This window comes from Ursus arctos, unplaced genomic scaffold (genome assembly GCF_023065955.2).
Source record: "Ursus arctos isolate Adak ecotype North America unplaced genomic scaffold, UrsArc2.0 scaffold_31, whole genome shotgun sequence".
Taxonomy (NCBI): domain Eukaryota; kingdom Metazoa; phylum Chordata; class Mammalia; order Carnivora; family Ursidae; genus Ursus; species Ursus arctos.
The window spans coordinates 25,285,652-25,312,466 of NW_026622997.1; the positions used below are offsets into that span (position 1 = coordinate 25,285,652).

The 26,815-nt window shown below is 40.7% G+C and overlaps 1 long non-coding RNA gene across 1 annotated transcript in view; it reads left to right on the plus strand.

Annotated features, from left to right (window-relative positions):
- Positions 1-20,630, plus strand: part of LOC113264525 (uncharacterized) — a 99,465-nt gene extending 78,835 nt beyond the window's left edge. The window contains exons 10-12 of the long non-coding RNA XR_008956642.1: positions 17,423-17,573; positions 17,664-17,770; positions 20,300-20,630. This is a non-coding gene — a long non-coding RNA (uncharacterized LOC113264525). The remainder of the gene's footprint in view (positions 1-17,422; positions 17,574-17,663; positions 17,771-20,299) is intronic.
- The last annotated feature ends 6,185 nt before the right edge of the window (positions 20,631-26,815 follow it).

The following is a 26,815-nucleotide window of genomic DNA, read 5'->3' on the forward strand; positions in this document are numbered from 1 at the left end:
ACTGTGCAGGGATGATGGGGGTAAATACCCAAGTGCCTTTCTCTTTTTCCTGGATACATGACAGCTCTCATTCATCGGTTTCCTCAGCAGTTAGGTGTTGCCATGGGACTAACCTGTACTAAGAGGGTGTGAAGGGAACTGGTGAGTGTCCAAGAAATCTCCCTCCTTTTTCCTCAGGTGTTTGCTGAAATTCAGAGGACTCTAAGGACCTGAAGAGGGTGGGCCCACACAGTAGACAGTGCCAAGTAGACATAGCCATGTGCAAGGCGATCTGCTATTCAGTAAGACTTATTTTGGACTAAATATGAGTAACTAATCCACTCCTCTTTTGTTAAGTCACTGCATGTGGCTGGTGTGGTGCCCACTGAACTAATACCTACTACGTCTCCTCCTGCCTGCATACCCTCTGTGTTCTCACCCCTATTCTGACTGAACATCCTCATACGGCTCCCGGATTAGTTTTTGCTGCCCACATGTCTGCATCTCCCCAGTTCAGAATTAACCAAGTAGCAGACTTCAGAGAAAGATCCACAAAACGGGAGGCTGTCAGCAAGTGTCCACCATCTCAGGGTATGAGAAGAGAGTGGGGACAGAAATCCATAAGCTGTGATACTTCATTCCTGGCATGGCTTAATGCATACTTTGGACCAGCTTCTAGGAAAGCTTTCAGAAACTCAAGAGCTAGGCTCTTCCCTAGTTTGGGGGCTTAAGGTGTACCTGATTCAGCACCTTCAGGATGAGGGAGAACGCAAGGTACATCTGGCTCAAATGGAAATCTTCCTAATGTAAAATATGAATTATCTTTAATTTTTAAAAAGTCATACTTTCTTCCCCCTTCTTACATATGCACTCTCCCTTTCAGACAAGGCTCTCTTCTTCATTTCTTAGTGTCCTTCCATCTGTCTTCAAGTGACAAGCGATTTAATGCTTACAATAAAAGTCATTACAACTTCCATGGTGAATGGCGGGGAAATTATGCTGAGAGTAGTAATAAACTATTTTAAAGAACCAAACAAGGGGAAAGAGCCTTAAAATTCCTTTGGAGACACATGAGTGAGCCTAAGCTTAAGAGAAGGATTTCCTATTCTTCGCTGTTTTGCATGTCACAGAGAAAGAAAGGTGTTTTTTCTTTAAAGACCTTCCCATTCTCCTCTCCTGGTTTGGATATCTGAAAGACTTTAGAGGCCACCAAGAGTAAGTCATGACTCTTCAAAGGATAGGTTAAAAAACTGGGGCTGAGAATGTTGGTGGGGGAAATAATGGGCTTTAAAGCCAAACAGGTCAGACTCATTCTGCCATTTTGTGTTTCCATGTCCAGATCTCATTTTTCTCAGTGGTGATAATGTGGTTTACCACACAGTATTGTTGTGATGTAATCTATGTAAAGTGGTTGGCGAATAATAACAATGGTAGCTAAAATCATAAGTGAATAAATAAATCATGAAATCTAGTGTTTGGGTGCACCAAGCTCTGCTTTAAATATTAAAGGTATCCTCTCATTTAATCTTCACAAATATCCTTGATGGGGAACTCTACTATCGCCTCCCCATCACAAAGGAGGAAATCAAGGAAATAAAGATTATGTAACTTGCCCAAGATGGCGATCTAAATAAGTATGAGTTCCTGCTACCTTCCTGGAAATCGATACTGTTTCTGTGACTCTGTTTTGGCCCCTCTCCTTTCACCTTAAGTATGCTGCTTGCCTGTAGTTTAGACTGAAGAATGTGGGTGCTCAATATCTCTCAGTCAAGAAGATTCAGATAAAAATAGCCAATGTGGGTACATTCAGTCTGTCAGGAAAGAAAAAGGATATGAAAGAAATCAAAGAAAACCTAAATAAATGGAGAGACATCCCGTGTTTACGGACTGGAAGACTCGACATAGTAAAGATGTCAGTTCTCCCCAGCATGATTTATAGATTGAACATAATTCCTATCAATATTCCTACAAGGTTGTTGTGGACGTAGACAAGCTTATTCTTAAACTTTATATGGAAAGACAGGGCTGAGAGAGCTAAAATTATTTTGGAAAGAAGGATAAAGTGGGAAGGATCCCTCCATCCAATGTTAAGTCTTCCTCTTCAGCTACAACAGCGAGACAGTATAGTATCAACAGAGGGATAGACCCATGTATCGATGGAACAAACTACAGAACCCCAAAACAGACCCACAAAAAAATGTACTAAGCTGATTTTTGACAAAATTGTGAAAGATAGTCAATGGAGGAAAGAGAGCTTTTTCAACAAATGGTACAAGAACAACCGGATATCCAGAAGAAAAAAAAAAAAGCTTTAGATTAAACTTCACATCATACCTTGTACAAAATTAAGTCTAAATGGACCACATGCTTAAATTTAACATGTAAAACCATAAAACTTCTAGAAAAAAAAGAGGAGAAAATCTTTGAGAACTAGAACCGGTGGAGATTTGTTTGACTCCAGGAAAGGAAAAACTGGTAAATTGGATTTTGTTGGAATGGAAAAATATGGGATGCCCGGCTGATTCAGTTTGTAGGCCATATGACTCTTGATCTTGGGGTCATGAATTTGAGCCCCACATTGTGTGTAGGGATGACTTAAAAATAAAATCTCTAGAAAATAAAAGAAATTGGAAAACAAAACAAAAACATTCGCATTGTGAATGACCCCATAAAGAGGATGGAAAGACAGGCTACAGAGTGGAGGAAGATGTTGCAAAGCACACATCTGACAAATGAGGAATGTCTAGAATATATTAAAAACTCTCAAAACTGAACAGTAAAACAAATGATCTAATTAGAAGACACATAAAATATTGGGCAGACTATTTCACTTAAGAAGATGTACAGTTGGCAACCGAGCACAAAAAAAGATACTCATCATTAGCCATTAGAGAAATACAAATTAAAACCACAATGAAAGATCACAACACACTCATCAGAATAGCTACGATTAAAAAAAAAATGAAAACAGCAAAACTGGTAAGGATGTGGAGAAATTGGATCTCTCATGAATTGCTGGTGGGAATGTAAAATGGTATCATCACTGGAAAGCCTATAAAGGTTTCTTACAAAACTATATCTGTAACTAACATGTGACGTAGCAAGTGCACTCCTGAGAATGGATTAAATATGTTCACGTAAAAACCTGTACACAAATGTTCACAGTGGCTTCATTCATAATAACCCCAAACTGGAACAGCATGAAGGTCCTTCAGGGGATGAATGGTTAAGTAAACTGAGGTTCACTCTTGCATTGGAATACTACTTAGCAATAAAAAAAGAAAGAATAAAATATTGATACGCATGAAAATTTACATAGATTTCAAGGGACTTATTCTGGGTGCAAAAAGGCCAATCTCAAAATGATTACCTATATTAAAAAGAATTTTATTTTTATATTACTCTCAAAATGACAAAATTATACAGAGAATAGAGTAGTGATGGTCAGTCGTTAGGGTGGGAGGACAGTGTATCACTATAAAGGGATAGAGGAATGGATCTTTGCAGTAATTGAGCAGTCTGTATCTTGACTGTGGTGGCTTTTACACGAGTCTACACATGTGATAAAGTTGCTCAGAGGTGCACACATGCATACACACACACACACACACACACACAAGTTCATGTACAGTGGTGAAATCTGAATAAGATCTGCAGATTGAACCCAAGTCCCTCTCCTGGCTTTGATATCATACTATAGTTATGGAAGAAAGTACTATTGAGGCAACGTGGTGGGTACCTGGGACCCCCTCTGTACTGTTTTTGCAACATCCTGTGAATCTGTGATTATTTGAAACTAAACAGTTAAAATGTAACTTTTAAATAGAAAAAAATTACAAGCATACAGAAATAAACCCAACGATAGATATAAGTTCATGACAAAAATTACAACCTTTAATGATGCTTGCAAGGGAAAGCCTGAATAATAGAGGATATACTGTGTTTGAAAAGGGGAAGTTCCAACATCATTGTAAAGAAGGGAATTTGTCTACAATTAACCCATTATTCAATGTCATTTCTATTAGATTACTAATGAGCTTCTTCATGGAACTCAATTTATTGAAAATTTCAAACGGAAAATATAAAGAGTTATCACATATACTATGAGGTCTATAATAACTAGATTTTTGTGCTGAGCATTCAACAATACATGCCTCAAATTATTATGCAGTACACCTAAGACTAATATCGTGTTATATGTCAATCGTATCTCAATTAAAAAAGAAGTGGCGCATCTGGGTGGCTCAGTTGGTTGAGCAGCCAACTCTTGGTTTCAGCTTGGGTGGTGACCCCGGGGTCATGGGATCGAGCTCTGCGTTGGGCTCCATGGTCAGCACAGAGTCTGCCTGGGATTCTCTCCCTCTCCCTCTGCCCCTTCGCCATCTCTAAAATGAGTAAATAGATCTTAAAAAAAAAAGAGTTATTGGAAAGCTATAATCGTTATAGCCATAGTTCAGGAATAGAAGAAATATTAATGGAACAGAATAGAAAAGGTAGAAAGAGAACATAGAAACTCAAGTAGTATTATCTAGTTATCTAGTATTGGAAAAAGAGACTATTCAATAAACAGTGTTAGACCCACTGCTTATGCATATGGAAAAAGATAAAGTGAAGTCTCTTTCATATACTATTCATTAATGAAGATCAATGACCAAGTATGAAGAACAAAACTATAAACACAGTTACAAAAACAGTAAAAAAAAAAAAAAAAAAAAAACCTAAATCCTTTATTATATCTGAGTTGGGATAGATTTCTTATGGAAACATCAACAGCACAACACGTAAAAGTAAAGATTGATATGTCTGATTACATTAGAATTTAAAATTTCTATTAGGCAAAAGGTACATGAAGCAAAGCACAAAAGGGAATAAATATTGCCGTGCATAGAAATAGATAACAGGGGCTTAGTACCCTGAACTGGTAAGTAAATCCTATAAATAGAAAGAAAGAGAACCCAATAGAGAGAGGAAAAAAAAAAAAGCAATTCATGATAGAGGAAGTCAAAATTACCAAATGAACATATGAGAAGATACTCAACTTTTCCGCTGATTAAGGAAATGTAAACAAACATACGAAAAACGATGGCAATTGTTATAAATTGGCAAAGCAGATATTGCATGTGGTAACAACATGTCCTGGTGAGGACAGCAGGAGTAAAGAGTTCCTATACAAAGGACTGCAAATTTGCTTCACTTCTGAGGGTGCCAATCATCGCTTCCTTTATAAGGAGTGGTGTCTCCTATGATTCTGCTATTCATGGCAACACTGCCCACACATCCCTGTAGGGACATAAATCAGTACCACCATTTTAGAAAGCAATGTGGCTATCTTAAAAAAAAAAAAAGCAAGATACACATACCAAATGACTCAATCATTCTACTACTGGATATTCTCCCTCTTGAAACTCCAACACGGCCTCACAGGAAGTCGTGAAGTGAGGGTTATTGCATTGCTGTTTCTAAGTGCACAAAAAATCCAACAAACAAAAGAGAATAATTGAACTACATTATAACGACCATCATATGCAAATCTTAAAAACATAGCATTAAGGAAGAGAAATTAATTACAAAAAGATACATAGAAGACGTCAAATGTTTGTAATGTTAAAGACTCAGAATCATCTGGGTATGTAGATGAGGGATGGATAGATGGATTGACGGACTGAAAGACACATGTTATGAGCACAGAGATGTAAATGGGAGAGATGTGCAGCAATGTCAAGATAATGGTCTAGGGAACAAGAGATAGGAAGAGGTAGGGAGTGAGGTATGTGCTAATACAGTAATGTTTTCTATCTTTTAAATGATCTAAAGCAAATAAGCTAAAACTTGTCAACATCTGTTTAGTCTCAGGGGTAGGTACCTAGATAGCCACTACTTTGTGCATTTAAAATATTTAATAATGTGAAATAATTTCGAAAGAAAGAAGAAAAAAGCAAGCAAGCAAGAGGCAATTGACTGGTAGGAATTTTATAAGTTATAAACCTGTACCTTCCCTGCGGCTGTTTTATTTTATTTTTCTATCTCCTGAAGCAGCAATCTGGAGAATGAAATGTTCCTCAGTGAGGATTCAATGGGGGATGGAGAAGGTGACAAGTCTTCTAAGTGACAGGTTGGGGGGGTGACATCTTGCAAACAAGCCTCCTTGGTTGTGTGTGCACCCCAGGGTCAGGACAGCTGGGATGTTGCTGGGATTTTTAACAGAAGTCAACTTGGCAGGATTGTAGAAGCAGTTCCCTCTGGTTGGTAAACGTATTCAGGAGCCCTCACACCTGCCCTCTCCAGTCTTTTCCTTATGGGCTTGTGAAGGTCAGCAGGACGGGCAAGTACAGCGCAGCTCCTCATGCCCTTGACAGCTTGGAAAAACACGCCAAGTGTGGCCGTCACACCACCACTGAGTTTGACACAAATGAAAGATTTTTTTTTTTCTTCTCCTCGGCAGTTACTCGGGGGAAAAAAAATCCTATATGAAATGATTAATTTCCCAAATATTTCCAGTCTATTTATGAACTTGCATCTTACTTCACTCTTTTTTTTTTTCTTTCCAGATTTGTTTTTGTTGTCTGCTCCCATCTCCAAGCAGCAAACAGAAATTTGATGTGGCTTGTAGAAATTTGATCTGACTTAAACACATAAGGAAACATTTCTAGCTGTCACTAGGTGTGTCAGCTTAGGAAGACCTTTGAATTAACTGAGCCTTTGCTGTTCCATCTATAAAATGGATTATAAAATGGATTGCGCTGCTAAGTATTAAACAAAATTACTTAGTAATTTAATATGTATCTACTGTTACTAGATACTATGTTACTAGATAATATATATCTACTGTTACTAATTGTGAGGGTAAGCCGGACCCTAGCGGCAGAAACATCCTTGCGTTAAAGAATGGTAACGTTGTAAACAAAGGAGTCCGAGTGTATTCTGGAGTATGGTAAGAGTAATTTTGATAGGAAAAGCAATGGTCCCTTGACAACACAACATTCTAGAAAATGTTTTTTAAAGGGTCTGGGAAGCTTAAATCTAAAGACAGCAAAGTCATGGTTTAAGCGTCGTCTCTGGAACGAGATCACCTGGCCTCAAATGCTGGGGCAGTGTTTGTTATACCATCTTGAACAATTCACTCCATCACTCTGTACCTCGGTTTCCTCCTCGGGTTTTTGTGAGATACATAAATGAGGGACTAGATGAGATCCTTAGAGTAGTGCCCCACACATCTATAGACTGTGATGGTCTTTTTGATGTGTCCACTTGGCTTCCCAACCACAGGCCCTGGGGGTATCAGACCTGCCCAGCCAGCCCCCCTGCAGGGGCATAAACCACTTCCTCACAGTAAATCTCTCCTATATATCCACTGGCTCTGCTTTTCTGACGGAATCCTTGCTGCTACGTGTACGTAGTGCTGTACCACATAGTACTACAAAATAAATCATGATTATTTTAGGTGAGAGGTTCACCTGTGTTGAGGGAACAGAGCATGAGACTTGAGGGTTACTTAGGAGAAGAGAAGAACATTGAATGATATTTGAAGGCCAGGTAGTTTCTGGATACTGATAATGAGATTTCTAAATTCTTATGCCATCCAAAACCCAGGCATAGGCCCCTGCCACCCTCAGTAGGTCCTGGCCTCCCTGGACCCCTTTCTCACAAGGGAGGCCCCCGGGGACGCTGGCTGCTCCCCACAGCACCCTTGGGGGTATTTATGTGCAGTGATACTTCTTTTTGCAAATTGCAAAGTATCCATTTTCTTCCCATTTAATAGAACTGTGAAGACCTTAAGATTTCTGAGAAGAAATCCCATCTCGCCTCTTTATACAAAGAGTTGATTATGACTGGGGCCGGGCTGACCCAGGAGCCCGGTTGATGGGGGGCGTCGTCTGTCAGAGTACTTTCCACCACTTGAAATTTGAAAATACATAATCCTTGAATTCACCAGGGCATTTGAAAGAGTGCTCTCTGTAAGAAAAGAAGATCTTTCGGATATGGTGCCACCTCCCAGGCTGGCTAAATGTGAGAGAGCAGAAGCATGGTTTGACAGCTAGTTTAATTTCACTTTGCTGTGTGTGTATGTGTGTGTGTGCGTGCTTTGGGGTGTGTACGTGTGTTTGTATGTGCATGTGTTTGTGTATATGTGTGTGTGCTGATATGCACATGTGTGTGTGTGCATGTGCATGTTGGAGTACATGTGTGTTTGTGTGTGTGCATGTGTGTGTTTGTGTATGTGTGTGCATTGGGGTATGTGTGTGTTTGTATGTACACGTTTGTGTATGTGTGTGTGCATGCGTGTGTTGGGTGTGTGTGCATGTGTGTGCACATGTTTGAAGATATGTGTGTCTGTGTTGGCGTACATGTGTGTATGTGTGCACGTGTGTGTTTGTGTATGTGTGTGCATTGGGGTATGTGCATGTGTTTGTATGTGCACGTGTTTGTGTGTATGTCTGTGCCATGTGTGTGTTGGGTGTGTGCATGAGTGTATGTGCATGTGTTTGCAGATACGCGTGTGTGTGGCAATAGGATTCTGTCCTCTGTCAATAGTCATTTTATTTCCTGTCACATGGTTTTCTTTGACCTCTTGGCATTTCTTTATATTAATGTATTTTGCCCGCTGAATGCACTTGGCTCAATACAGTTCCTCCACAGAGAGCAAGAGGAGAGACCAGGTGAACTCTGGAGGTTTTCCCCAGGCCTACACTTATATTTGTGCAGATATTTTCATGAGATATGTAAATATTTTCTCCTTTGTGTCTGTATTTTGTTTACATTGTTAGACGAGTTTTTGAATAGAGAGATTGAATTACAATGATGTACTAAATATGACAGCACATGGTACCATAGATTTTACTGAGACAGATTTATACGTGTCGTACAGAAACTCATTTTTAGCAATCCTAGGCCAGATGGTGAAACCAGCCCGCCTTTTCTGGGATCCGTCCTCGACACATCTTCTAACCTCCCCAACTGTCTCAACCATGAATACTTCACCCCAGGACACAATCAGAGCTGATCGGTTACAGGCCATTTATACGATGGTGTGACTTAATCACTAGCCGTTGAGGAGAAGCCATTTTCAAACCTTCCCTTTGACCATAGGGAGAGTTTTCATACTTTAGTCTAAGCGTGTGGTGGAAGGAGGTGGTGGGAGGTGAGGTCTTTCATCTTCAAGCAGGAGAGCGTTCCGGCCGCACAGTCAGAAGGTCTGGGTTCCGGTCATGACCTAATAAATGTGTGCCTGTGAGTCAGCCATTTCATACCCTGAATTTGAGATTCACGATCGATGAAATGGGGGTCATGTTACCTGCTTAACAGAGTTGTTTTCAAGTCTTAAAACGATCATTTACTTTGATGTTCTTTGTAAGTTGCAGGCACTCTGCCAATGGAAAGACTTGCTTTCTCCGGCCATAAACACATTGACCTCTCCTGCCAATCCCCTAGGTCAGGCTTCCAGCCAAGAGCACACTGTCCAAAGGGCTAAAAATCATATGAGCTGATACATATTGAGTCCTTCCTAAGTACCAGGCAGTGTTCTGAACTCTGAAGCTTATAATGCGTTTAAGCAACACAACAGGCTTATCAGGTAGCTACCGTTGGAGTCATCATCACCCCCATTTTGCAGAGAAGGAAACTGGGGTGCAGGAAGATTAACTTACCCATGTTTACCAGCCAGTATGTGGTGGGCTGGAATGTGCATCCTGGTGACCTGGCTTGAGAGCAGACTTATTTCAACTCCACTCTACCACAAGGAGTATAAATCCTGTCTAAAGAGTGTTGTCTCTGTGACGTCAGAAGATTCCACTCTTCTGTGGAAAACTAAAACTAAAAAGCGGATAGGTAAATGAGGTAGAGGAGAAAATACTTTGGGACACACGTTGGGCAGAGGCGAGGTGAGTAGAGCCAGAGGTGCTAAAGATGGATGAGAAGGGATGAAGGGCCGAGGAGGCAGTCTGTATTCACCAGGCTTAAATCATCCACCCATGGGTGGACACTCATCCTGGCTCCGTGTGTCCCCTGCCTGAGAGAGGCAGATAAATCATAGTTGCTCGTCGGGCTAATTGGCAAGTTATAGCGACTGGCCAGATGGACTTGCCCTGTGTCTTTTGGAAAGTGCACGTGTGTGTTGGCTCCGGGCGCCTCCCATCTGCTGAACCCCCTGGCTCAGAGGCCTGCTCTGCTCCTTGCCATGGCAACATCCACAGGGCAGGCTGATGTCGTAGAGAGACAGGCGTATGGACATTGCACGCCCACGGTTCAGGTTCAGGTCCCTCTGTCCCACTTGCACACCACCACACGATGATGAACACCCCAATACTTCTCTTTGCTCCCTCTCTATGCTTTACGTTGATGTAACGAGCTGGGTGATAATTTGGTCTCTGAGCCTCTCTGCTCTGTGACCCCTGGGACAGCATACACGTTGGTGTACGTGGAGGTTACTTGGAACACCGTTTTCCACAGGGCACCCCACATTTCACCATAGTCCATAATTTCACCCTCTTCCACCAAAAAAATCTACCAAGTTACGAATAAGCAGTGAAAATTATATTTAATTTCTTATAACCCCCCTTTCTGTAGCCACCACTGATAATGAAAGTGATGCCAGTAAAGAAAACGATGAACTTGAAGTTGATGTGATATTTTTTTCATATTTTGCGTATGTGATATTCCAGGACGGTGCTGAGCTGGTTGCGAGGACTATCTTATTTAATCTTTGCAACAACCCCATTAGCCAATTATCATCATTATCTTGATCTTGAACCTCAAAACTCTTCCATAGAATTCGAAATAGTTACATAGTGTTAATAATTAAGTCATATAATTATTAAATTGCAGAGCAGGGATTCAAACCAAGGTATGACTCCTGAGTTGTTCATGTTCCCATTGGTTACTGGTAGTAACAGACCTATTTTCCCCAAATCAAGTGCGCACTTGAAGGAGAAGATAAGAGAAGGGAACGACCTGAGCACCCACATATTGAAACAAGCAGTCTTTGATAATCAAAAGCTGACAGCATATATGTACTTATCTGAGCACTTGAGAAAACATACATTTATGTGAGAGCCTGGAGAGAAAATAAACCTTAAAGAGCTAGCTATTTGAAAGCACTTCTTAGAAATGGGTACATCTCACGTATTAAATGCTGAAAGCAGTAACCTTTGGAGAGTGACTGACCTGAGGGGCAGGGAAAAAAAGCCTTTCCATTTTCGTTTGTGCAACTCTGTGTTATTGGAATTTGTATGCCTATATGATTTGACGTCATTTTTAAAAACAACAACCAGGAGGAAAGAAGTATCATTTACATCCCCGAATATGAAGCTGGGCGGTCCAGAGCAAATTTACCGAGATATTACTGAAGTCTCCACTTCAGGATCGCTCCCCGGGCTCCGTACTTAATTTTGTATTCGTCATTTTGTGTAAGTCTCTGGCACCACGAAATAAGGAATTGCCCCATGAAGAAGACATACTTGGTAATAAATACCAAAAATATAAAAGATTAAGGTAAAACATCATGTTTACCATCGTGCTTTGCTCTGAAGCAAAGGGCTAGCATGTTTAAATGTAATTTTGAGTAATTTTGAATACCATCTAAAGTAATCTTAAAAAATGATATTCTTTTTTAAAAATTTAATAATTTAAAATACAACGTAGAAGGCAGCACATTTCCTGTTCTTTGTTCCTTTCTCGGTGCCTTTTCAATTCCTCTTTCCTCCAAGTGTGTCTGCTTTGTCATAGAGGTTGAAGAGACAGCAAGGCAATTTCAGCAGGGAATTTTATGCAGATGCAGTATTTATGACGGCAGTCCTGGGGAGAGTCTGTGATTAATGATCACATATAACCTGGTTCAATATATATATATTTAAAGTAGTCTTCCTTATCGGCAGCAGTGCAGTACAAAGGGGTATATCCATGGCAGGATCTCTTAATCCGAGGACACAGACCAATGGGTCAGTTGGGTATTGTTTATAACCTTTAAGATCAATGGTTTCGAAGGTCATGTGTGGCACACATATATTCAGCCTGCCGGTAGCAAGTCTATTTCCTGGATATGTTAACAAAACTGCTAACGTTCACTATTTTCTCTACCTGGCCTTGGACGCTATTTATTTTTCCAAACAACTCTTGGAAGACAGATTCGCCATACCCATTCGATCCAGGAACGTTCAGCCACCACGTCCCTCTGACCGCCCGCTTCTCCTCTCCAGAAATTAGTCATGAACTTGCATCATTGAGAGGATAATTATGTGTCCAGAGCGGCAGCGGGGACAACCATAAAAATAAGAAACTCACCCAAGTGAGGTTATTGGAGAAGTGTGTTGGAATCGCACCACCTCTTAGCATCTTTTCTCTTTATGGCTCGTTTTTTTCCAGAATCTTTTCACTGCAGGGTGTTTTGATTCTGAACCCTGGCTGCACTTGAGAAATACCCCAGGGGGAGCTTTTGAAAAAATACGATGACAGGGCTGTATGGCTAGAGACTTCATTCGATTGGTGGAGCCCAAGTGTCGGTATTTTTTAAAAGCTTTCTAGAGGATTCAGGGGCACAGCGAGTTTGAAGCCTCTGCTCTGTGCCCCTGACTAACCGCTCCCATCACTCTGCTCTGTGGAAGACCGGCAGTGGATTTCAGCTCTTGAGATGTCCTTCCCCCCTTCCCTGCCTTTGCTCTGCCCTCCAGGGACCCTTCTCTTCCGTTTACACTCACTCATTCACTCATTCATTCATTCATTCATTCATTCATTCAAGAAGCATTTACCAGGTATGTACTAAGTGTCTGACACGGGGCTAATATGGGAGGGTTACAAAAAATGATAATCGTGGAAATTCAGGCATTGTCTTTGAAGAGTCAGAGTTTATCAGATAGATGACAAGCCACTGACCATCCATTTGCCTCGGACTATGGGGTGGGGTTCCCTGGATGTGGGACTTTTGTTTTAAATTATTTTTTTATTATTATGTTCAATTAGCCAGCATATAGGACATCATTAGTTTTTGATGTAGTCTTCAACGATTCATTAGTTGCGTATAACACCCAGTGCTCATCATATCACGTGCCTTCCTTAATACCCATCACCCGGTTACCCCATCATCCCATTCCCCTCCCTCCATAACCCTCAGTTTGGTTCCAGAGTCCAGAGTCCCTCATGGTTTGTCTCCCTCTCTGATTTCTCCCCATTCAGTTTTCCCTGTCCTCCCCTGTGGTCTTCCACGCTATTCCTTATGTTCCACATATATGTGAAACCATATGATAATTGTCTTTCTCTGCTTGACTTATTGACTTAGCATATCCCTTCCAGTTCCATCCATGTCAATGCACATGGTAGGTATTCATGCTTTCTGATGGCTGAGTAATATTCCATTGTATATATGAACCACATCTTTTTTATCCATTCATCTGTTGAAGGACATCTCAATTCCTTCCATGGACATTGGCTATCATGGACATTGCTGCTATGAACATTGGGGTGCAGATGCCCCTTCTTTTCACTACATCTGTATCTTTGAGGTAAATACCTAGTAGTGCAATTACTGGGTCGTAAGGTAGCTCTATTTTTAACATCTTGAGGAAACTCCATACTGTTTTCCAGAGTGGCTCTACAAGCTTATATTCCCACCAACAGTGTTAGAGGGTTCCCTTTTCCCCCCCGGATGTGGGAATTTCAAGACTAAAACCAGGAGAGTCTTGGGCAGTAGAGAAGTAACATTTAAAAAGAAGAAAAGAAAAAAAAATCTTTTATCTTCAAGCTCATAGAGGGTAGGGGTCCAGATAGGGACACCATGCCTAGTTAAATTTGAGTTTCAGATCGAAAACAAATAATTTTTTAGTGTAAGTATATTTTATCTAAATTTTTCTCCCCCAAATCTTGTAGCCCTAATAGAGGGTGAATTCTCATTTTAAACTTGCAACTCAACTAATGGAGAGAAGCAACTCCTCCCCCCACCAACCCCACCACATAAAAAAAGCTGTGTCAGCTGAGACATAATGGGGTTCAGTCTCTTGGTAACGGGCACATCAAATGAGCTACGTGTGCCTGTGTGGGACAGAGATATAAACGAGTGAAATCACTGCTTAACATTTTTGGTGTTTTTTTTTTTTTTCTTTTTTTTTCCTACCAACGATTCCCATATGGCCAAACTTTGGTGATTCGCAGCGATGAGCAGGAGACTAACCCCAGTGCAGCGTGTTATCTGGATACTGATGGATTACAGAGTGGCCTAGCAGCACAAAGGAAGAACTAGCAGTTGAGGCACATCTAGCAAAACTTGGGAGAAATACAGAAAACATTATTTTTGGCTCCTTGTCAAGTACTGGCTGTTTATAATTCATGACATTTTAAATTAAAACTCGGCCAAGGGACGCACAAATAATGGGTGATCACTTCAGATTTGGGGTCTATCTCTAGCGTAGACTATTTTCGTTTCAGCTGCGGGTTCCTCTCAGAGTACCTGTGTGGGGGCACACAATTAGAAGAGGCGAGGGCCCCGAGAAGCTATATGACCTTCTGTGAAATTCAGATAATGTTACAAAATAGGTCTTTGTGGTAGTTTGCCAACAATCTCTCATCCTTTGTATGTCTTCTTATGTATTTGACGCTGTTCCTTGACCCTTCCAGAAAGCAGGGAGTCTGTCGACCTACCCTTGGAACATGGGCCAAACCTGTGAGTTGCTTTCACCAGCAGAAAAATGACACTGGGTGAATTCCAGAGCTTAGGCCTCAAGGTTCCTGGTGGCTTTTGCCTCTCCGGCCACACTCGTGGCTGAGCTGTCAGAAATGCCTGGTCTGAGGGGCACCTGGGTGGCTCAGTGGGTTCAGCCTCCGACTCTTGATTTCAACTCAGTCATGATCTCAGGGGGGTGAGATCAAGCCCCATAATGGCCTCCATGCTGGACGTGCAGACTGCTTGGGATTCCCCCTCACCCTCTGCCTCCTCCCATCACCTCTCCACTCCACCCTACCTTCCTGCTCGCATGTGCACATGCCCTCTCTCTAAAAAACAAACAAACAAACAAACAAACAAACAAACAAATGCGTGGTCTGAAAATGGATAGGCCTGCAGCCAAGAACTTGCTGGCCCGGAAACCTACAACGGCAGGGCTCAACTCACCTCCCCAGTGATATGCTAAGGACCAAAGTGAATGAGGTTGACTCAGAAGTTCAGGCTCAAGGTGGAAACATTACTCACCCAGAGGAAGCTCAGCCTCCTAACTGGTCTTACTGTGTGCAGCCCAGTGAGCTTTCTCAAGTGCCATGTTCACCATGCTCTTCCCTTGCTTCCGATGTTTCAGGAACCAGGGCTTGGGGCAAGAGTACATGTGGAATCTCATGTTAATATAGCTAAATACAGTACAAGGGTAAAAATCAATTCAACAAACTGATGAACAGAAGATATCTTGTGACATGTATGCCTTTTGTTGACAAAATAGCACCACAACATGTAACGTTATGGGTTTTTTTTTTTTAACATGAATGAAGTCAGGGGCACCTGGGTGGCTCATTTGGTTGAGTGTCCGACTTTGATCTCAGCTTAGGTCTTAATCTCAGGGTCATGAGTTGGGCCCCACATTGGGTTTCACAGTGGTTCTAACCTACTTAGAAGAAGAAAGAAAGAAAGAAAGAAAGAAAGAAAGAAAGAAAGAAAGAAAGAAAGAAAGAAAGAAAGAAAGAAAGAAAGAAAGAAAGAAATATATATATATATATATATATGAATGAAAACAGAAAAATAGTAAAAAAACCCTAAATCATATTATTGTGCATGTCTGGGTATTCTAATACAGTCTGATTATGTTAGGATGGTTAAGAAAATAAAGACACAAAATATATAGCTTCTTATATATTCTGTAATATTCATCTTAGCAAAATCACTACTTATGTTTTTTAAAAAGTATTTATTTATCAGAGAGAGAGAGAGAGAGAGAGAGAATAAGTGGGGGAGGGGCAGAGGGTGAGGGAGAAGCACATTCCCCACTGAGCAGGGAGCCTGATATGGGGCTCGATCCCAGGACTCTGGGATCATGATCTGAGCCAAAGGTAGACGCTTAACTGACTGAGCCACCCAGGCGTCCCACTAATTATGGTTTTAATCAAGATTTTCACATAATTTATGTTTTAGTGATAGTAAAGAATTGATCTAAAGAATTGAAAATCTTAAAAACGTGCAAAATTCATGTTGGATATATTTTTACCAATAATATACGGTAAAGTAAATGTAGAAAATGACAAATGAAGATCATTTTTCATATGTCTGTTCAAAAAGGACTTTAGTCCAAAAAGGTCAAAGTTATCTGTAAAATTAAAAGGCAAAAGCCCAGTTATAATGAAAGACTATCAGAACAAGACATTTTATTTATTTTTTTTATAAAGATTTTATTTATTTATTTGACAGAGATAGAGACAGCCAGCGAGAGAGGGAACACAAGCAGGGGGAGTGGGAGAGGAAGAAGCAGGCTCATAGCGGAGGAGCCTGATGTGGGGATCCCTTTCCAATAGAAGTAAGGAAGGGAAGCTTCTTTTTATACTTTTTTATCCTCTTCGGTGGTTTGAATATTTCTTTATTGTGTGCACACATTATTCTTATTGAAAAACACGAGCTTGAAAAAGTACATGCACTCGGGAGTTAATATATTGAAGAGGCCATGTGTCTATCTTTTTAATCCTTGTTGTGTCAACATGTGTTTATATTATTTAACAGACTGTCATTCTGCCTTGGTCGGCTCAGGCTGCCGTGACCAAATACTGCAGAGTGGGGGCTCAGACAACAGAGCATAAGTCTCTCCCAGTTTCTACAGGTAGAAAGTACAAGATCAGGGTGTTGACAGGCTTGGTTTCTCCTGAGGCCCCTCCCTTCGGTGTGCAGAGGGTCACCTTGTCCCTGTGTCCTCACGTGGTCTTTTTGTTGTGTCCAGATTCCCTCAGATCAGATGAGGACCCATCTAGAAGACCTCGTGTGACCTTGATGAGCTCTTTAAAGGTCCTATCTCTAAATGCAGTCCTGTTCGGAAATACTGAGCGTTAAGGCTTTCACATGTGATCTGGGGAGGGGGGCACAATTCAGCCCATAACAATTCTCATTATCCCATTTACACCATCAGAATACATAAATCCCTTTATATCAGTAAAGGGTGATTTACGTATTCCTCTTTACATCATTTGAACAATTCACTCCTATCTTTCTTATTATAACAATAATTAATATTTAACATGTATTTAATGCTGACTGCCTGTCAGGCTGACACTCTTTTTTTTTTTTTAAGATTTTACTTATTTATTTGTCAGAGAGAGAGAGAGAACAAGCAGGGTGAGCAGCAGGCAGACAGAGAAGCAGACTCCCCATTGAGCAAGGACCCGGATGCAGGACTCGAGCCCAGGACCCCAGGATCAAGACCTGAGCCAAAGGCAGACGCTAAGCGACTGAGCCACCCAGGCGCCCCTGACACTCATTATTTTATTTGTATTCCAGTATTCAAGCTGCACAGCAACTGTATGACCTAGATGCTGCGATTATTCCCATTGTGCTGGCCAGAAAGCTGAAGTGTGAAGATGTCCGTGGGCTTGCCAAGTTCATGACCAGTCAGTGGAGAAGGCCCTTTGCCTACACAAGAGCTCGTTAGGTAATTCTTGGGAGAAAGGTGAGGGGGGTTCCCTGGCCAGAGTTTAAACTCCTGTATGTTAGTTTCATTTACTCATCTCTGTCTTTCTAGCATTTCAGCTCCCTGCCTGGCAAACACTTGGTACTCAATAGATACTGAGAAGATGCTGGCTGGCTTAAGTCACTGTTAGTTTCTTTTGAGAAATAAAGAGATGATAGGTAAGTGTCTTTGCAATTTATTCCCCCGAACATCCCAAAGCTAGCCTGATGACGTGGTCCAACTCGGAAGCTGAACCAAGGTGCTTCGTACATGTGTGAGTCCAGCCACCTCAAGAGATTGAAGGGTTTGCTGAAGGCCCCCCATTCAATGGGTGACAGATAAAAAGTGAGAGCTTTAGTCCATTTCTGGTTCACTTACTGTACTCTTAACACCTCGCCACACCGCTGGAGAGTGAAATGACCTGGGAGCATTTGGAGGAGAGAGAGGGAGAAACACATGTGGTGTGTTCTTTTAAAAATACTTGCTCGAGTTCTCTGAAAAAGAGAACCCCCCAACTCACCGCTTTCCTTTATGGCAATCAGATATTTACTGAATATAACTCAGAGCCAGTTTGAGATTCAGGGAACTTAGTGTCATTTTCAGAATAGCCACACAGCATTTTGAAATGTATGATGAAAAAAAAAAGAAAAAGCCCACTTCTGTTGGGCGAGCAATGAATGCGGTTTCTGCCCGCAAACTTGCGGATCACGACGGTACCCGTGCAGATCGCTGGTTGTCGCCCTGTGCCACCTACCCACTGGGCTTCCACGTTGTAGACAGTTTCAGCTGTAGCCTTGAATGGAAAGCCCTGGGGTCTCAGTGAGCTTTCCATTAGAATCCAATTCATTGTTGTTTCCTCCTTCAGCCATCTGGATACTACTGTGAGCAAATGGGAAACACCAATGCTTTATCAAAGTGCAGAATGATGAAATCCTAAGCACTTCAAAGGGTTCCTAGTTTTTTCCACTTAGAAATCAAATTCGATCGTGTTACTCTTTTTGCCCCTCTTATTGTAGCCGATTCTGTGTTAACTTAATAGGCCTTCTTTGACTTTCCGTCTTGTAAAAATAGGATCGAGGTTGTTTACTGGCAATTTCTTAAACACTTCCCTTACTCAAACAAACACAGAGGTGTTTCGCCTTGTTCTAAATTGGTGTTTTCATTGTACACACCTGCTCATAACATACAGATTTACTTCCTTTTATTTAGTCTTCTGCTATGTGTAAAACTGATTGGTTCTACCATTTACTTCATACATAATTTTAAAGAATTTTATCTTTTTTTTAACCATTTAATTGGCTTATCTGGAGATGGTAAATTTGAATTATTTCAGGGGTAACCTGGGGGAAATAAATTCCAGCTTGGAAAGAAGTTTAGGTGTCTCTGCTGAAGGATTTTATAATTGATACTGTTTTTTGTTCCCATCAGCACACTGTGGAAAGTAATAGAAACAATTTTAAATGCCGGAGGGCCAAGCCTCATGCACAACGGTTCAAGTGTAATTCTGTTTCAGTATAGACGCCTTTGGTTCAGTTCTGTATGTGATTGGACCCGCAAAAGGCAGAGACTCCACAAACTCATTACAATCAAATGGGACTCAAATTCTCTTGCCTAATGTCATAATAAGCAATTATGAGCATCTTCTCAGCATTCAGATAGGGTAATAGTGAACCCCTAGAGAGACATTCTATGCTGGCAGGCTCTGGCCGATGGAATGTACATTGTGCTCAATGGACCCCTCAAGGCAGGACGGGTAGCTAGATGCCAAGGCAGATTGCCCTCACTATTTACGGGAGACACTACCTTCCATGATGACTTGGGTTTTATAAGCTGAGTGGTTATAATAATATGTGTGTTCATTCTGGAGAATTCTCTGTGGCAACAGAACAAACAGCCTTTCCCATCTATTTCCCATTTTCATGAGAGGATAGCAAACGAAACTTGTCTTTTAACTTCACGTTTCTCTGACGGCCATGGCCGGGAAAATGCAAGTTGCTGCTGTGTGCTGCCATTTCACGTTCAGTTAAATGTCCTTTTGTCTGCTCTGGGAAAGGCAGCAGATTTTGCATGATCGGGGGGACAATTGGTAGAGATAATTAGGTAAGTAAACACTTGCCAAACTGCGCAAGGCATTGAGTAGTGCCTCTGACTTATTGGAAAGTTCCCCTGCAAACAAATGTTACTAAATCGTCGTATTCTTTTCAGCCGGGTCCTCACAGCAACATGGCGTGGGCTCTTTTTTCATGAGTTAAGAAGGAGATTCAACCAGATGACTTCTAAGGGATAGTCTTGCTCAAAATGTATGATTCAGCATAATCACGATAAGATGACATTGAGACATCTTGTATTATTTAAATTGGATATCTTGAGAAGAATGTACTTTCCATAAGGACCCAGTCTACACGGTACAAGTAAAATAGAAATGTGGGCCAAATTAAACAGCTTTAAAACAAGTATCAGCATTAAACATTTTTTTAACGTGAAGAAAAACATAGAGAAATGGGGTTCAGTTTGCAGAAATTATTGAATTATTTTCATATATCCCTCATTTGCACCTTACCTACTTCCAAAAACTATTTAAGGCCCAAAGTACACATTGAAAATTGAACCATTATAGTCACTCCCAATGTGTAGAATATTTAAAGACGTTCTATCTATTTATTGTCCCTCCAGCAAAGTCAATGTAGTGATTTTGTTTGTCTTACCAGATGGCCCTGCTGTATGGTTGATCTGATCCACAATGGCAGCCGCGGTTACTGAAATAGTCAGAAGCCTGATGGGACCATCCCATGCGAAGATGGTCAGAGCCAAGCCTCAACTACATCCCAACGAGTCTCTTTGATACATACAAATCATGAAAGGATTCCCTTTGGGCTCTTTTTAACCATCAAAATGAGTTATTTTAAGACTGTCCTACCTTGAGATGGCTATTTTTACTTTTGTAAATTACAAATGTCATGCTTTCTTCCCGGGAGTGTAGTCTCTTTAGGTTAACAAAAACGGTTGTCAATAAAGGGGCTAGCACCCGCTTTTCACAAACATAGTGACATTCTTCTGTTTATCAAAATCAGATGCAGGGATTTTCATAGCATATCGACAGAAAGGCGAATACAAATGTATAAGCAGTCACAAACACATCACATTGAAAATATTTTTGCGTTGAAAAAAAATTGGTTTGCTTGACTTCCACATTGGCTCATCATTCGCAGTAATATTTATTTACGCAATTAGGCTCAAGGATTGGGTGGAGGGATTAAAAACAAACTAATCAACAACAAACAATCAAGGAATGATGGGAGATTGGCCACAGTTGAACAGTTGCCTGGAGTTCAAAAGGCCTGCTTTACACATTGGTGTTCATAATTCTGATTCCTTCTGTAAAGACTCCAGCTCCCTGTTTCTATCTGATATCAAGCACTGGGTAACGCCGAGAACGAAGCACAAAACAATGCTCCCAAGTGCGAGAAAGACATTTTTTTTTCATGCTTTTAGCAATGTGACCTTAGGTATTGATTTATAGTCCGCCGCAGCCCCCCAGAGCAAAAGGGAACATTGATAATTAAGTCAGTATCTGCACTTTCTAAAATAGTGCTGACTTGCAACAAAGAGAGACCCTTTATTTTTCCTCTCTGTCTCCCCGTGAATGCAGATGCAGGCACTGACCTCTGACCTTTCTCCAAATTCTCTAGCTGCAGCTGCTGTTTTTCCTTCTCTGGGCCTTTAGCTGCTGATAGACTGGTAAGATTCATTAAATGGTGTGTGTGCAATTTTCTTTTAAGCAAACATGAAACAATTTATACCCCAAGACTTACTTATAAAATATATCTTTACTGAGCTCAGAAAGAAAGTCAATGCTTTCATTGGGGCGCCTATCAGGGATTTGCCAGATAAACACCTAGGCCAATTGACTAAAATAAGAAAACACAGAAAAGTTTTTTTTGAAGAATTTTATGTTAAACTTTGAACTTTCCATTGTAAAACTCCCAAGATTGTAAAGCAAATTGAGTCAGAAATCTCTCCCCCCTTTTTTTTTATATTCCATTAGAGTCATTACTGAAATAGGGCCACAAAAGGTAATAGCAATAAAACCAAATACCTTGAGGTGTGTATGCAAATTATATGCTAATATATGATAATCTGAGTACCATGTTCTGTGGCCATAAAAAATACTAAATGCAGCTAATTAAAGGTAGGTACGTTGCTGTGTTTTATACTTCACAGCAATACGAGGAAGGTAGTATATTATGATAATTATAGTCTCGCTTGCCTTGGGGAATACATCCAACATTTTAACAGGATTTCTTATTCTGGTATATTTGTCCATTTCACCGAGAGTAATCACTTACTCTCTTTCAACCCCGGGTTGTAGATCCATGAAGTTAGTGCAGAGCTAAGTAACAAATTAAGTCTCTAGCCAGAAGCAAAGCAAACACTATTCTCCCTAGAAATTTTGGAAGTGTCATGCCCACTTCACAAGCCTCTTATAATGAGTGCCCCCCACTGGGGTAGTGGGGTTCAGCAGTCAGCCACATTGAAAATTTGGGTAACCAGAGCCAAGAATTCTCAACACAACTGGGAAATGCGAAGAGCTACCTCTCCCAGAAATATAAGCTCAATATAGAGTATTCTTTCATGTAGTGAACTCGAGTCATGGAATATATGTTTCCTTTTTCAATCCTAAGAAGTTCAAAGAAAATGAAAAACGAAAACTGCAATGAGATTTATAAGAGAGCATAAAGTTGATGTGAGATCTACCTGCCAAAAAAAATACCTGGTTTTCCATAATCTAACTAAAAAAGTTATGTATGTATATTTAATGTTGGTAGTAATTTAATCTTTAAAATACTTTTGCTCCATAATACAAAGTATATACTATACCAGGCTGAAAATTACCCAAGTTAGGCACAAAATTCACCTGAAATCAATTTACCAACTTGTGATGTTTATGTTGTTGATGTTTTCTGGGCTCTTGGGTGGAGATTTAAGTGTTCTGCAACAAGATGGATTGATATTTTATGAATTCATCATACATCATGTATTAGTATTTCAAATAAAATGAAATAAAAAAAAAAAAGAAAGCGAAAAACACACTCCAAACCAACCCATAAAAACAAGCATGTGGGTTAGTGGGTCTTAAATTTTCGAAGGCATTAGAATCACGTGAAGAACTTGTTAAACCTGAGTACTAAACCCACTCCCCGAATTTCTTATGAAACAGGTCCTGGGTGGGGCTGGAGAATGTTCGTTGTTAGTGTGTTTCCGGGTGATACTGCTGGTCTAGGGCCCACGCTTTGAGAACCAGTGCTGCAGGCTAAGGAAGCCTAGTTATGTAGCCTACAACAGTTGAAAGTGTGCATTAGCTTGCTTTGAAGACTTTCCAGACCATTCCAGCAATGAACCCAAGAGTCCTTGCTCAGGTAGAGGTCATGCTACTTCACCATTATATGAAGTGGTTTCATCTTCAGCCATATTTGGGGTCTTGTGACCCAAGTTTTGTGAATTACTTGAATTTTTTTTTTTTTTATTATTACCCTGACTTATTTGATGATGGTTCTCTTTGCCAGGACTCTCTTCGTTGCAAGAGTCATAAACCCAACTTAAAGTGATTTAACAAAGGTAGGAGATTTGACTACAAGATCATGGCTAGTCACAAAATTCAGGCTGCAGAAGGTTAGGAGTGAGAACCTCACTCACATGGACCCCAGAGCCTGGGGGAGCTGAGGGTCTCAGACTAGGGACTAGACACATTCAGCAGTTTCCATTTCTTATTGATTGTCTTCATTTTCACAAATGATTTTTTCTCTGTGCAGCAGAGAACAAAGCCAAGAGCACAAACACAGTAATTTCTTCCCAAATTAACCATTGGTCTCCTCCTTTCTTGTGGACCCTCTGGGGAATCCCAGTGGACTGATGCTGCCATGCTGGTCTCAGGTCCCAGAGAGTACAGTATGACAGTGGAGAGACAAGTAAAAGACGTATATAAAGCTCCATCAGGTAACTTCAATGTGAAAAATTCCAGCTTGAGAAGATGAAGGGAATATTTATTTTAAGGTAAATATATTTTCTTAAGAAGTGCTCCCTAAGGACAAGAAAGCAAGTTTTAATTAGAAATGGTTCTTCACTCTCCACCTGGTAGGGGATCCAGGTAACTACCAATGACGGTGGTACCTTGAAGAATGACACCCAATCAGGAACATCCCAGAGCCTAGGGGACTGCTTCTTATTTCTCCAGAAAAGATAGGGCCTGGAGGAGCAGTAGTGCCTTTGGGGGATATGTCTCCATTAGGACAAACACCAGAGTATTCTTTGAAGTCTGAGAGGATCCTTAACTATATTCAGAACTGATTATGTCTACTGAGCTGAGATTTAGAGGACAAGCATTCACCGCAAACTGGTCTGAAACCAACTCCGTTGCAAGTGCTACTTGTATTAGTTTCCTTTGGCTGCTGTAACAAATTAACTGAAACTTAGTGGCTTCAAACAACATGAACTTATTATCTCAGAAGTCCAACACAGGTCTCACTGGTTAACGTCAAAGTGTCAGCAGGGCTGTGCTCCTCTCTAGAGGCTGCAGAAGATAATCCATGTTCTTGCCTTTTCTAGCAGCTGGAATCCACCTGGATGCCTGTACTTTGTGCCCTTCCTCTGTCTCCCAGGACAGCAAGTGCAGGCTGCGCCCCCCTCAAATACATCACTCTGACCCTCTCTTCAGCTTCTCTCTTCCACTTTTAGGACCCTTGTGATTACTTTGGGTATACTAGATAACCCAGGAAAATTTTCCTTAAAGTCAGAGGATTAGCAAACTTAATTCTTCTTTGTCACATAAGACGACATATTCACAGGTTCTAGGAATTAGGGCATAGATATCTTTGGAAGAGGGGAGCATTATTCTACCTACCACATTGGCATATGTGTATGAGGAGTAGATTCAGATATGATCAAGCCATGATCCTACCTTCAGTGATTGTACAGCCTATGGCAAGAGATAAAAGTTCAAACAAATCCTTGTCATACAGTTTAATAAGTAGTAAAATAGAGGAATCTGCAGGGCCCATGGATGGAGTAGCAAATTCAGCTTTGTGAGATCATAAAAAATTTAAGAGACCTAGGGGAGTTTACTTAATTTTTGAAGGATGGGAAGACATGTTCTGTAGATATATCATGTTGGTGAAGATTCAAGGTAAAGATAAAAGTGGAAGGTACAGGACGGGAGTAAGGGGTGCTATGCAGTTGCAATGATGAGCAGAAGCAAGTGCTTAACTATGCTAAGAACTTGAATTTTATCCTGTGTGCAATGAAGAGTCATTTACGGATTCTGAGCACTGTAGATATTGTAACCAATATGGGTGTTAAGTAGATTTTTATATTGACAGTGTGGAGGAGAATTTATGGAGGAATTCATCTGGAATTGGACATATCCCTAAGGATGATTGCAATATTCCAGGATAGTGGATGTCACAGGCGTTGTGTGAATTCAGTGGTGGAGATGATAGGGAGAGAGATGGATGGAGAGAAATGCCAAAGGATGGCTGGAAGGATTTGCTGAGGGTTGAATGCAGAAAATCAGGGGAGACGGGGTCAAGGAATCACTCCTGGTCTCTGCTTGGGGTAACTGGTTAGATTGTGACACCATTAGCCAGGATAAGAATTATGAGAGGATAAACAATGATGGAGAAAAAGATCATTGCTTCCTTCTTGATTATGTTGACCTAAGTGTTTGTGGGAGGATGTTGAAGATCCGTCTTTACAGCAATTAAAGTGAAAAGATCTGGGATATTTGCTTGATTTTTAAGCTTAAAATAAACCCTTCAAATTGTAATCTTGGTTTAGTTGGATGAAGAGGTTCTCCTGGAGTGAGATGATGTATACGGAAGGGGCTGTTGGCCAAGGATGGGTTAGGAGACATGGCCCAGAACTGTGTGGATAATGTCAAGAAGGAAAAAGCCAATGAATGTACAAAAAATGTTAAGAGTCACTAAAAACACTCTGTAATGTATATTTAGAGTGGAGAGAATGCAAGCAATGGGCATGTGATAGAATATTAACAAATGACTACACTACAGAAGCAGCGCTGACAGTGATTTTCTTTGTCTTCACAAAAGAATGGTCTTCAACTCGAAAATGGGTATATGGATCCAATGACAGATGAGAGAGACTTAAAGAATATCTTTTTGCTTTAAATGAGTTCCTGTCTTCAGACTCAGATGATTTAATTTCCAGATGCTGTCAAAAAGCCAGGACCCAGAATCTCTGAGGAGTTCTGAAGAGAACTGGTGAGGTTCCCAAAGCCCGGCGCCTGAAAGATAAGGACACGTGGGGAGGAGAGTCCGGGTTGGTAATCTGGTTCCTGACAAATTCTGCAATGGGCTATTCTGACATGTTGTTTGTGATTAGAGGACAGTCAGTCACGGGAAGGGGTTAACAGAAATGCGCAAATGGGAAGTCATTTCATTTTAGTTCACTTATGTCTTTATGTTTGAGGGCACACCAAGCTTGGAGAAAGCTAATACATTGGGACAGGATCAAAATAGAATGAGTATTTTTGTTTTGGAGTAATAGACCCAGACAAGGAGGAATAGACAAGGGCAGATATAAAGTCCCGTGTTTAGGTTTAAGAAATCAAACAAACAGGGAAAATGGGGGGGGGGGGGTGGTGTTCAGGATCCAGCTTTACAGTAGTCAGAGTGACTCAGTTGGTAGAACATACGAATCTTGACCTTGGGTTGTATGTTTGAGCCCCATGTTGGCTGTAGAGATTACTTAAAAATAAAATCTTAAAAAAAGAAATACCCAAAGGTGTAAGTTGGGTTTGCCTTCAGAAACCTGGATCGTGTCAGACAAGAAATAAAAGAGCTTTATCCTCGCTGGCAAAGATCCTATTTTGAGCGCTGAGTTGTCTTTTGGGCAGTCTATTTTAAAGGGACAAAAATTAAAAGAAAGGAAACTCTTGGGATCTGGAAATTATGCCAAATGGGTAAAAGTTGAAGGAGCTAATTACAGTGTTTAGGCCAGAGAAGACATGTTATATCTTCAAATATTTGAAGAAATGATGAGATTAGGCTTCTAATTTCCGTTAGCTTGAGAAGCTGAAATTAGTGCAATGAGGTACGATTAAATTCAATATTGAAATAACTTTTAAAAATTAGATCTTCTAAATTTCATCTAATACCCAGTCCATACAAAATGTTTTTAAACTAAAAAAAAAAAAATGAGATCTTCTAAAA